We start from the raw sequence: 8,784 nt of genomic DNA on the forward strand, positions 1-8,784 counted from the left end.
CACCCCACAACCAAGCGCAAGAGAAAGGATGGATGGACGAAATATTAACAAAATGTAGAAAGTGAAATCTATTTTCCTAAGTCTCTTCTTGAGCTCCATGTTAAATTTAGACTTAAATTTAAAATCCTTCTCCTCACATGCATGGTCCTTGGTTTAAAGATCTCATCGACCTCATTGCATGTCCTACTCTTCACTCCAAGTTTGCAGGTTTAGTTGTGGGTCCTGAAATTTCCAATGGGAGACAGAGTCTTCTGCTATCAGGCTCCTCTTCTGCAAAAGGAGCTCCCAGTTTGGGTTCAGGGCAGAGACACGCTGGCTATTTTTAAGATTACTATCTAAAAAGCTGTAACCTGTCAAAAGGTGCAGATAAATACAAAATCACAGTTTGGACTCAAGAGGGCACTCTTTAAGCATGTTTTACTGTGATTTTCCTTCAGGCCAATTGAAAACACAACTAACAAGACTTACATAAGATTTCGTCCTGTATGTTCTATCAGGTTTTCCGGCTGGTAGTATTTTGTCTCTGCTAGGAGAAGTTTAATTACTTTCCCTTTAATCTTTGGCAGCATACCTAAAAGTGAATGTCACAGCGGGGGAAAGCTGGAGCGTTACACACTGTTGCCAACGTAGCTGCTTCTTGTGTTGTAATTAATGTCTTTGTGCTGCAGCAGCTGAAGCAGAGCCAGTTTTACCAGTGCAGTGCTGCTGAACCGAGCACAGAGGTCCGTACAATTGCCAGAGGATGACCTCTAACACAGCGGTTCTTTTGTCGGTGTGGCAGCGGCACTGAGCTGAAATGAGTTTTCTGTAGCAGTCTTTTCAAAATTTAATGCCTTCAATAACACAGACAAACATCACACCCTCAAAATGCTACCAGTGTTTTAAATTTATAAAATTTAAAGTATTTATTTTATATAAACCCATTCTAAGATCACCATGATTTACAACTAATAGCCTGCAGGTTAGCATCTGTCTTCCCAGTTGGAACAAGGCACACGAGAGGCATACAGTGAGCAACACAAACAGATGAACAACAGCTCAAATTTATTATTTATATGATTCTCTGATTAGGTCACTCTTCTTCTGGGGTTGATGTTAATCTTAAAACTATGCATATCTAAAAAAGACACTGTATGTTTGCTCTTAATCTGAGTCATAATGTCTTGGGTAATGTAAACTGTAACAGACACTGAACCTGCTAGAAAAAAGTCTCACCATAGGCGTGAGTCATGGTTTAAATGTGTGCCGTTTTCCGTCTGTAGGGAACCGGCCTTGTGCAAATACCTGAAGAAAAAAAAGCATTTCTGAGTCAGACTTTGCTGTCTGCTGGAGAAAAAATGGAATTCATGTTGTTTAAGATCCAAAAGACTTTAAAATGAAAATGTGGCTGTGATTTGCATTTTTTCTGCATTCTTACTCTAATGCTTACGCGGGGCTTTTGATCTACGACGGGTGAGTAGAACGGTGGGTGGTTAACACAGAGATGCAGCCCCTCTGTTCCATGTGGTGGTTAATGCTTTACCCCGAGGCGTGCGGCAGAGAGCACATGAACTCAAAACAAGAAGACTGGCTGTTGCAGATCTGCTAGCAATTTTGATTTGGACCACATGTTTGCATTTCTAGAATAGCTTAAGGCAAAACGAAAACTCTTCTACAAGGCTGTGACAAAAAACTACAAATTTTACCCTTTGGTTAAATGTCAGCTCCTCGGTGCTATGACTGTTGATAAGTGTAGGGCAACAGTGTAACATTTACCTGAAAGCTATAGGGGAAAAAGATGATCTCTGCTGATTTAATGTACAATTTTATCCCCTTTGACTTTAAAAAGCTGTTTAAATAAAGTCATGTTTAAGGGAAAAATTTCTTTTTGATGGGCTCCAGAGATGATCTGACATTTAACATGCTCTTATCATATAAATCTTCCAAAACAATAAAAACCATTTATATCTGAAAATAAGAGGAGGTGATAAAATGGAAATGGTTATAGACACATTTTATAGGAATATCACCTTTTAGCTGGAACTAAAGCCATGCAAGGCCTGTAGGGGAAGAGGGCACGCCTTAGATTCACTGCAGATGACACGGTGGCCTTAGAAAAAAGATTTATGAGAAGAGGAATACTAAAAATCCCCTGTGGAGTTACGGCATCCAATAAAAAACGTAAGCTTCTGGCAGCGCTGGTGAACAATGAGAATCACCGTGACTTTACAGAAACGCTGAGCAGACTTAGTGCTTGAAAATCTGTAAGAGTAGCATTATGAGCTTTATAACTCTAATGTAAACTTCCAAGAGATGGTAGAGGTACAAGGTTATAGCATGAGAATATATTTTGTCATGGCATAAGTTTGAAAGTTTTAGAAGCTGGCAGGCTTTAACAATGCAGGCGATTGTAAAAAAGTTGTGCTCAAATGTAAATGTACATGGGCCCAAACTTTCCTCAGACTTACACATAAACATACTTATTTCTCTGGAGGGATCCACACTGATTAAGAATTAATACAGTTCACCTCTGATGCTTGTAACACCTCCTACCTCCCACCCAAATATAAATCTTCACAATTCACACCAAATCCCAGCAGTACAAGTTTTTTTTGACACGCTGATGTCGTCTCTGATTCTGATGCCACTCTGATATTTTCCTCATCACTTCTCTTTTTTAACGACAACAAAACAACAACAAAAAAAAAAATCCACCAAGTAGCAAATTTAGTAAACCACTGCTTTGCTCTGCAAGGGGTAAAAATCAGGCTACGGGTGTGTTAAAATACATCAAATCCCCACCAGAATCTAAATGATTATCATTGTTATTCAACCCGCCAGTGCTACATGACTTGTTTCTCAGAGTTTGTGTGTAAAAACTGTTGTTTGACAATTTCAGTTTACAGAAAGAAACAAATTTACAAGAAGAAGTAGATAATGATGACTGTTTTAGTCAAACAATGATAGAATCACTTGTGTATATGTAACTGAGTACGAAGATGGTTTATTTATATTATAATTCTAGCTTTAAAATAATCAGTCCTTTCATTAAAGGTTGAGTTAAAACTGTTTTCTGTGCACTGACTGATGATTGAGGGTTGCTACACTAAGCAGCTCTAACCAACCAACTCCATCTCCCGTGGTGTCATCACCTGACTGTTTAGTATCCATGATTCACGTTGCAGGGAGGCGTCCCAGCTTTGAGAGACTTTTCCAAAAGCAGTTTCTGGGCATGTGCATGTCACTGGCATGAAGATAAGCATTACACAGTCATCAGTTTTCGTGCCCAGTTCACCAACGATGCATGAAAATCTGCAAACCTTTTCATGAGATGTTGACCCAATGAGGGTGTGTTAAAGGCAGGCACCAAAATCAGCACTAACAACCTAAAAATATTAAAAAGCTCTTATTTTGCGAGTGTTCTACGATTATATGCATTTAAACATTCTACACGGACATACAGTGCATATATTTATTCACGTTATAATAATGATCCCATTTATACACATGCATGCTTGATTGTGAGTATGTGAATGGGAATTCTGAGAAGGGATCCCTCAGTTTTCTTCATTGTATTAGTTTTGCTTTAGCGAAGGTCGGATCCACAAGATGGAGCTACCCCTGCATGGCAACACACCCACCTTTCTTAGCGCAGGATAAGGTTTTGTGTGGGAAGAATAGTGAGAGACACTGCAGCTCTGTCAGTCTTATTGGACAGCCCATGATGATTAACTGGAGTCTGAAAAGACGGCTTATTAACTGTCCTGGGAGCGAACAATAACAGAGTGCGCTAAAATGACACAGAGCCTCACTTTTAGAAAAGTGACACTAAACCACATCAATTAAAAAAGCCTAAAACAGAGTATTTATTGTACTCTTGCTTGCTTACTGACTTACCAGCTGCTATCACCCATCTGTCTGAGTGAGTGCTCAGTGAAAGAGGCTGGTATTCAGTTTATTTAACCAAATTTCATATATTTCAGTGGAATGCAGTCAGATCACTTAACAACATATTATTAGCTAATTAAGGATGTGCATTTCTGTTCCCTTTTAGTAAAGTAAATGCTGGCAAATTTGTGCTGGGAGTGGGTATTTATGTTAATCAGATATTTTTAATTTGCATCATCTCTTAAAACAGCAGATGTTCATATTTGTTTATAAATTAATGTCACCTTGCAGTCACTAAAAGCTGAATGTGACTTATCATACCATGTAGCTCTGTTCCACCGAGCTGACGAGTGATGTCAGTGCTATAAGTTGAACAGTTTTCACAGCAGACATTGTGAAAAAGAAAAGGCCCAGGTGATAGATGTACTTTCCTCTGCTGTGCTGGAATAACTGTAATTCACGCACCTTTCTCTGGTTTCCCACAGTGTGTGTTTTGTAGGTTTCTTCCTGTAAAAAGGGAGTTTTTCCTTCCCACTGTCGCCAACTGCTTGCTTATAGGGAGTCATCTGAGTAGGATTTTCTCTGTATTTTTGTGTTATTTCCTTACAATAAAGCACCTTGAGGCGACTGTATGAATAAAATGACACTAGATAAATAAAATTAAATTGAGCTGAATAATTTGTTATATGTGTCATTAAAACTGGAGCCTTGCTGTGGCTAAACAGCAGGAAACTGTCTTTACTGTGTCACGAGGAACAAGTTTGCCCGTCTGTGCGGTTTAAGATTTACGTGGGCTTGCCCCTAAGTATCTGTTAGAGATGTTATAGCATCATACTTCATGTCGAATAGCTGGGTCAGCTTATCAGCAGCTGTTAATAGTGCCAAGCACCAGACTGTCCTCTACTGCCAGTTGGTCCTTTGCAGTCACAGCTCTGAACCCTTTGAATAGCATCGAATAGCAGATCAGGTTTTCTGCTTTAATAACAGTTATCAAATCTCAAATCTGTCTTAAAACATATTTCCTCTTTAGCCTTTTCAGTTTAGTGTTATTCTTTGAACAGCATTGGTTGTTTTTATAACTATGTTTTCATTTTGATTTTAATTATGCTTTATGTTTTTCTCATTTTGTTATCTCACTGTTTTGTAATTTCATTTTTCCTAATTGTTTTATTGATTGTTGTGAAGCACTTCAGTCAGCGTTTGTTGTGCCATCAAAATCAATGTGACTTGACTCTTTTATATAGGACACACGCAGTCTGACCAATACTGCTGACACACTCTTCACTTCAAAATTGCTGCTAAAAAAGGCCAATGCTTCTCAACAGTTTGATGGGTTGTACGTGTTCAATAATTCAGATTGTTTTCAAAATGAATGCTTTCGGTTTTTTGCAAGGTGCTTAATAATTAAGGTAATTCCCCCCAAAGACCACAGAAATGCTTTATGGCTAATAATTAATGTCAAATATATTGTGCTACACATGTGTGTGTTTGTTTTGGTGGGTTTTTTCTTAGAAAGGTAATAGAAAACACAGAAAAATCAGTGCTTTGGCCTTTTATCCCCACATGAAAGATATTCTGAGGCACTAAAAGTTTGAGCTTTTGAAAAACTTTGAGGCTGAAGAGTTTCAAAAACTCCATTTTTGTGTTTATGTGTAAACAAATAAAACAAAGGTTGTCTGTAGCACTGTCAAAGGTATGCATCTTTCTCTTTTTTTCAATGTCATTGTATGTTATTGTTATTCTCAGGCTTGGTTGGCTCACATGTCCATTCAGTTAAGGCTATAACAACACCTGTTGCCTTGGCGTGCTCTTTACGGGACCATAGATATTTAGTTTGTATATTCATGTGGTGGCAAATATTTTTCACAACAGAACGCCCGTGAAGAGAAAAGTGGTAAATCCCCATTTTAAGAAATAGGCAAGTATGTGTGGCTGCAGACTTGTTCTTCATCAGCTTCAAATCTTTCATTTGAATTTTTTTCCCTTTTCTCCAGTTGTTTGTTCCTCATGTATGACCTTTTGCTGTACTTTGAACTTTGCCTTTTTGACTATTTGCTCTCATTGACAGCTCCCTCATGCATGAGCTCTGCCTGGATAAAAGGGTTTTGAATTTTGGTCTCTCTGCCTTCTCTGTGCTGTTGGTTTTGGTCTTCTGTGTCTTTTACATGAGTACGTGTATTTTCAACTAGACCGGAAATCAGTTGAATCTTTGATTAAATTTAAGTGTGAAAACATTGATTCCAAAGGTACAATATATGCCACCATCCTCAGTTCTCCTTCCTTTAATCAAAGCTTGCATAACACAGCATAGGTAACACAATGGCTGCAATGTGTCTGGCATTGGAAACCCCCTTCAGATGAGAACAGTAGGTCTGTTCAGTTATATATAAAGGCGGTCAGGGATGGAAGTTTAGCTTCTAGTCTCAAGCTTTTAAACCCCAGGGTATTCACAATATTTGTAAGTGGTTGGCGTAAAAATTTAGGGCTCCAGTTTCAGAAATCACCTACAAATACAAATGAATAACCATTTTCCATCAAATGTAACATTCAAGAGAGTCAAGACTGCAGAGTGTGCTGGGAAAACAATTCTCAGTGATTTATTAGTATATGAGTTTCTATTGATCCAGTAAAATAGATATGGATGAATTTGCTTCTGACCGCCCCTTTTGTTTATTACACCCCTAAAAATTCCAGATGACCATCTCAGTTTGAGCATGCTTATTACATAATTCAAACATCTGGAGACCTTTGGCTTGCCCATAAAAATAAAAAAGAAACTTTCCTTTTTTAATATGCTTTCAGTTTTGCTGATCTCCTCATCCACATCATCTTCAAGGTATCAGAACTGTTGTGGCTGCTATTTTTGACTGCTTCACAAAAGTCCTGTTCTTCCCACTGACCCTGTGTGATTTCAGCACAGATACCAAACATCATTTTCTGATTTAAAAACATCTGAACTGTGTGGAGGCTCACAGTTGAGTTCATGGCTTTGATCACCAACGATTACTGAGCAGTTTGATTATTAGTCGATGGGGAGCTGGAGCCTGCGGTACCCCCATGGTGAAATTTGGGGTAAAGTTATCAGTGGAATTCAATCCAGCCCAGTTTTATTTGTAATACATCAGTTCAAACAGTCAAACAGTCATCTTAAAAATCTTAAAATGCCACCAAACATCAGAAAGTACCAAACACGGCAATGTGATATGAGATCAAAATGTCCACACGAGTTTCAAGGGTTCACCGAAAGATCAGGGAGTCACGCCATTGTCAAAAGACCAACAACATAGCTATAAATAAAATATCAGTACCTGTCATGGTGTATTTTTAAGTTAACCACTGAAGGATATGAGATTTACAGCACAGGGGATTTGAGCTGTTGTGTCATTAACTGGCTGTGGCACAGAATCTGAGCAGGCTACATCTAAACCTGAATAAATCGAATAAACCACAAGTTATGATTTTTAAATGTTAGATTACAAAAATGACCTTCTCAATCAATGTGAAGAGATGGCTGTTACTGGATGTGATACCACCAATGCATTATACATCAAGTATTATAGCACTTACTGACCACTCAAAGCACTCTACCATACAAACCACATTTATAGCACTCTAACCACAAAGACATGCGAGTTAGATTTAACATTTAAGGTAACACGGGTGTCTTTGGAGAAACTCAGTACAGCACAGACAGAACTGTATCCTTGATTTTCCTTGGGTTTCTGTGGATGCTTGGAGATTTGGGGGAAATTAATGATCCAAAAAGGTTAAGATTAGGTTTTATGACACATGAGCTGTGGTCATGATCTACTGTGCAAACACTAAAGCTGTGATACAATCCACTGAGCTAACTTTTTGGCCGTGATGGAGAATCTGGATTCATTTTTCCAAAGAAGAGAGCTGTCACAAAAACAACTTTATGACAATTATCCAGTTCTGTCTGACACCCACAACATCCACTCGCAGTCAGTTTGAAGGGAGGCTCATTAAGAGTTAGAACTATGCAATTTTTCTGAATTTATTTTAAAGTACCAATTATATTTTGATTAACTGTTTTTATTACAGTACAGTCAACATAAATATGAAAAGGAATGATTTTTATGTGCCAGACTCAGGATTTACAATAACTTGCACTCAGATTAATTTTGTGAGAAACTGTTTCAGTTTTCAGGTTTGAGCGACAAAACAGAGAAAAAGTTCCCTCAGGACATTTTCATTCAATTTTTGCTTTTCACTGTCAAACACATTAACTAACGGAAATAGTTTATGTGAAAGGTTAACATTTCACTACATAAATGTTGGATTCAGCATTTAAAAATTAGGTTATTTTGTGAGGAATTAAAATTATTATTATTTTTTAATCTATCAGAGATGTGATATTTTTATACCTGAGCTATTTTTATAGGCTAATTACTTTCTGAATTACCTGTAAATATATGTTTTGACTAAGAACCCAAACAGACATTAGCCAGGTATTTTAATACCTTTTGAGATGTCACACATACATTCTCTGTATCACAGAGGTTCTCTTTCCAGTTTTGAGTGGCTGTATCCTAAATCCTTAAATACTGTCAAATTTGGTAGAAGCTTTTACAAAATAATAATGTCCTAAATTACATATAATGGGACTAGATGTGAAATTGGTAAATGATTATAATGTGCTAATAGTTTGTTAATGTAGAGGGGGTTGCAAGAAATGTAAGGTAGTTTGTTGACCCTCAGAGACCACCAAACAGCCTGTTGGGCCATTTGTGTGTTAAAAATGATTTTGTAATATTTGAGCATTCACAGGGCATTCAGGGATTTATGCAATAATTACAGTGGGGCAAAAAAGTATTTAGTCAGCCACCGATTGTGCAAGTTCCCCCACTTAAAATGATGACAGAGGTCAGTAATTTGCACCAGAGGTACACTTCA

This window comes from Simochromis diagramma, unplaced genomic scaffold (genome assembly GCF_900408965.1).
Source record: "Simochromis diagramma unplaced genomic scaffold, fSimDia1.1 OVJJ01000421.1, whole genome shotgun sequence".
In the NCBI taxonomy this organism is placed as follows: domain Eukaryota; kingdom Metazoa; phylum Chordata; class Actinopteri; order Cichliformes; family Cichlidae; genus Simochromis; species Simochromis diagramma.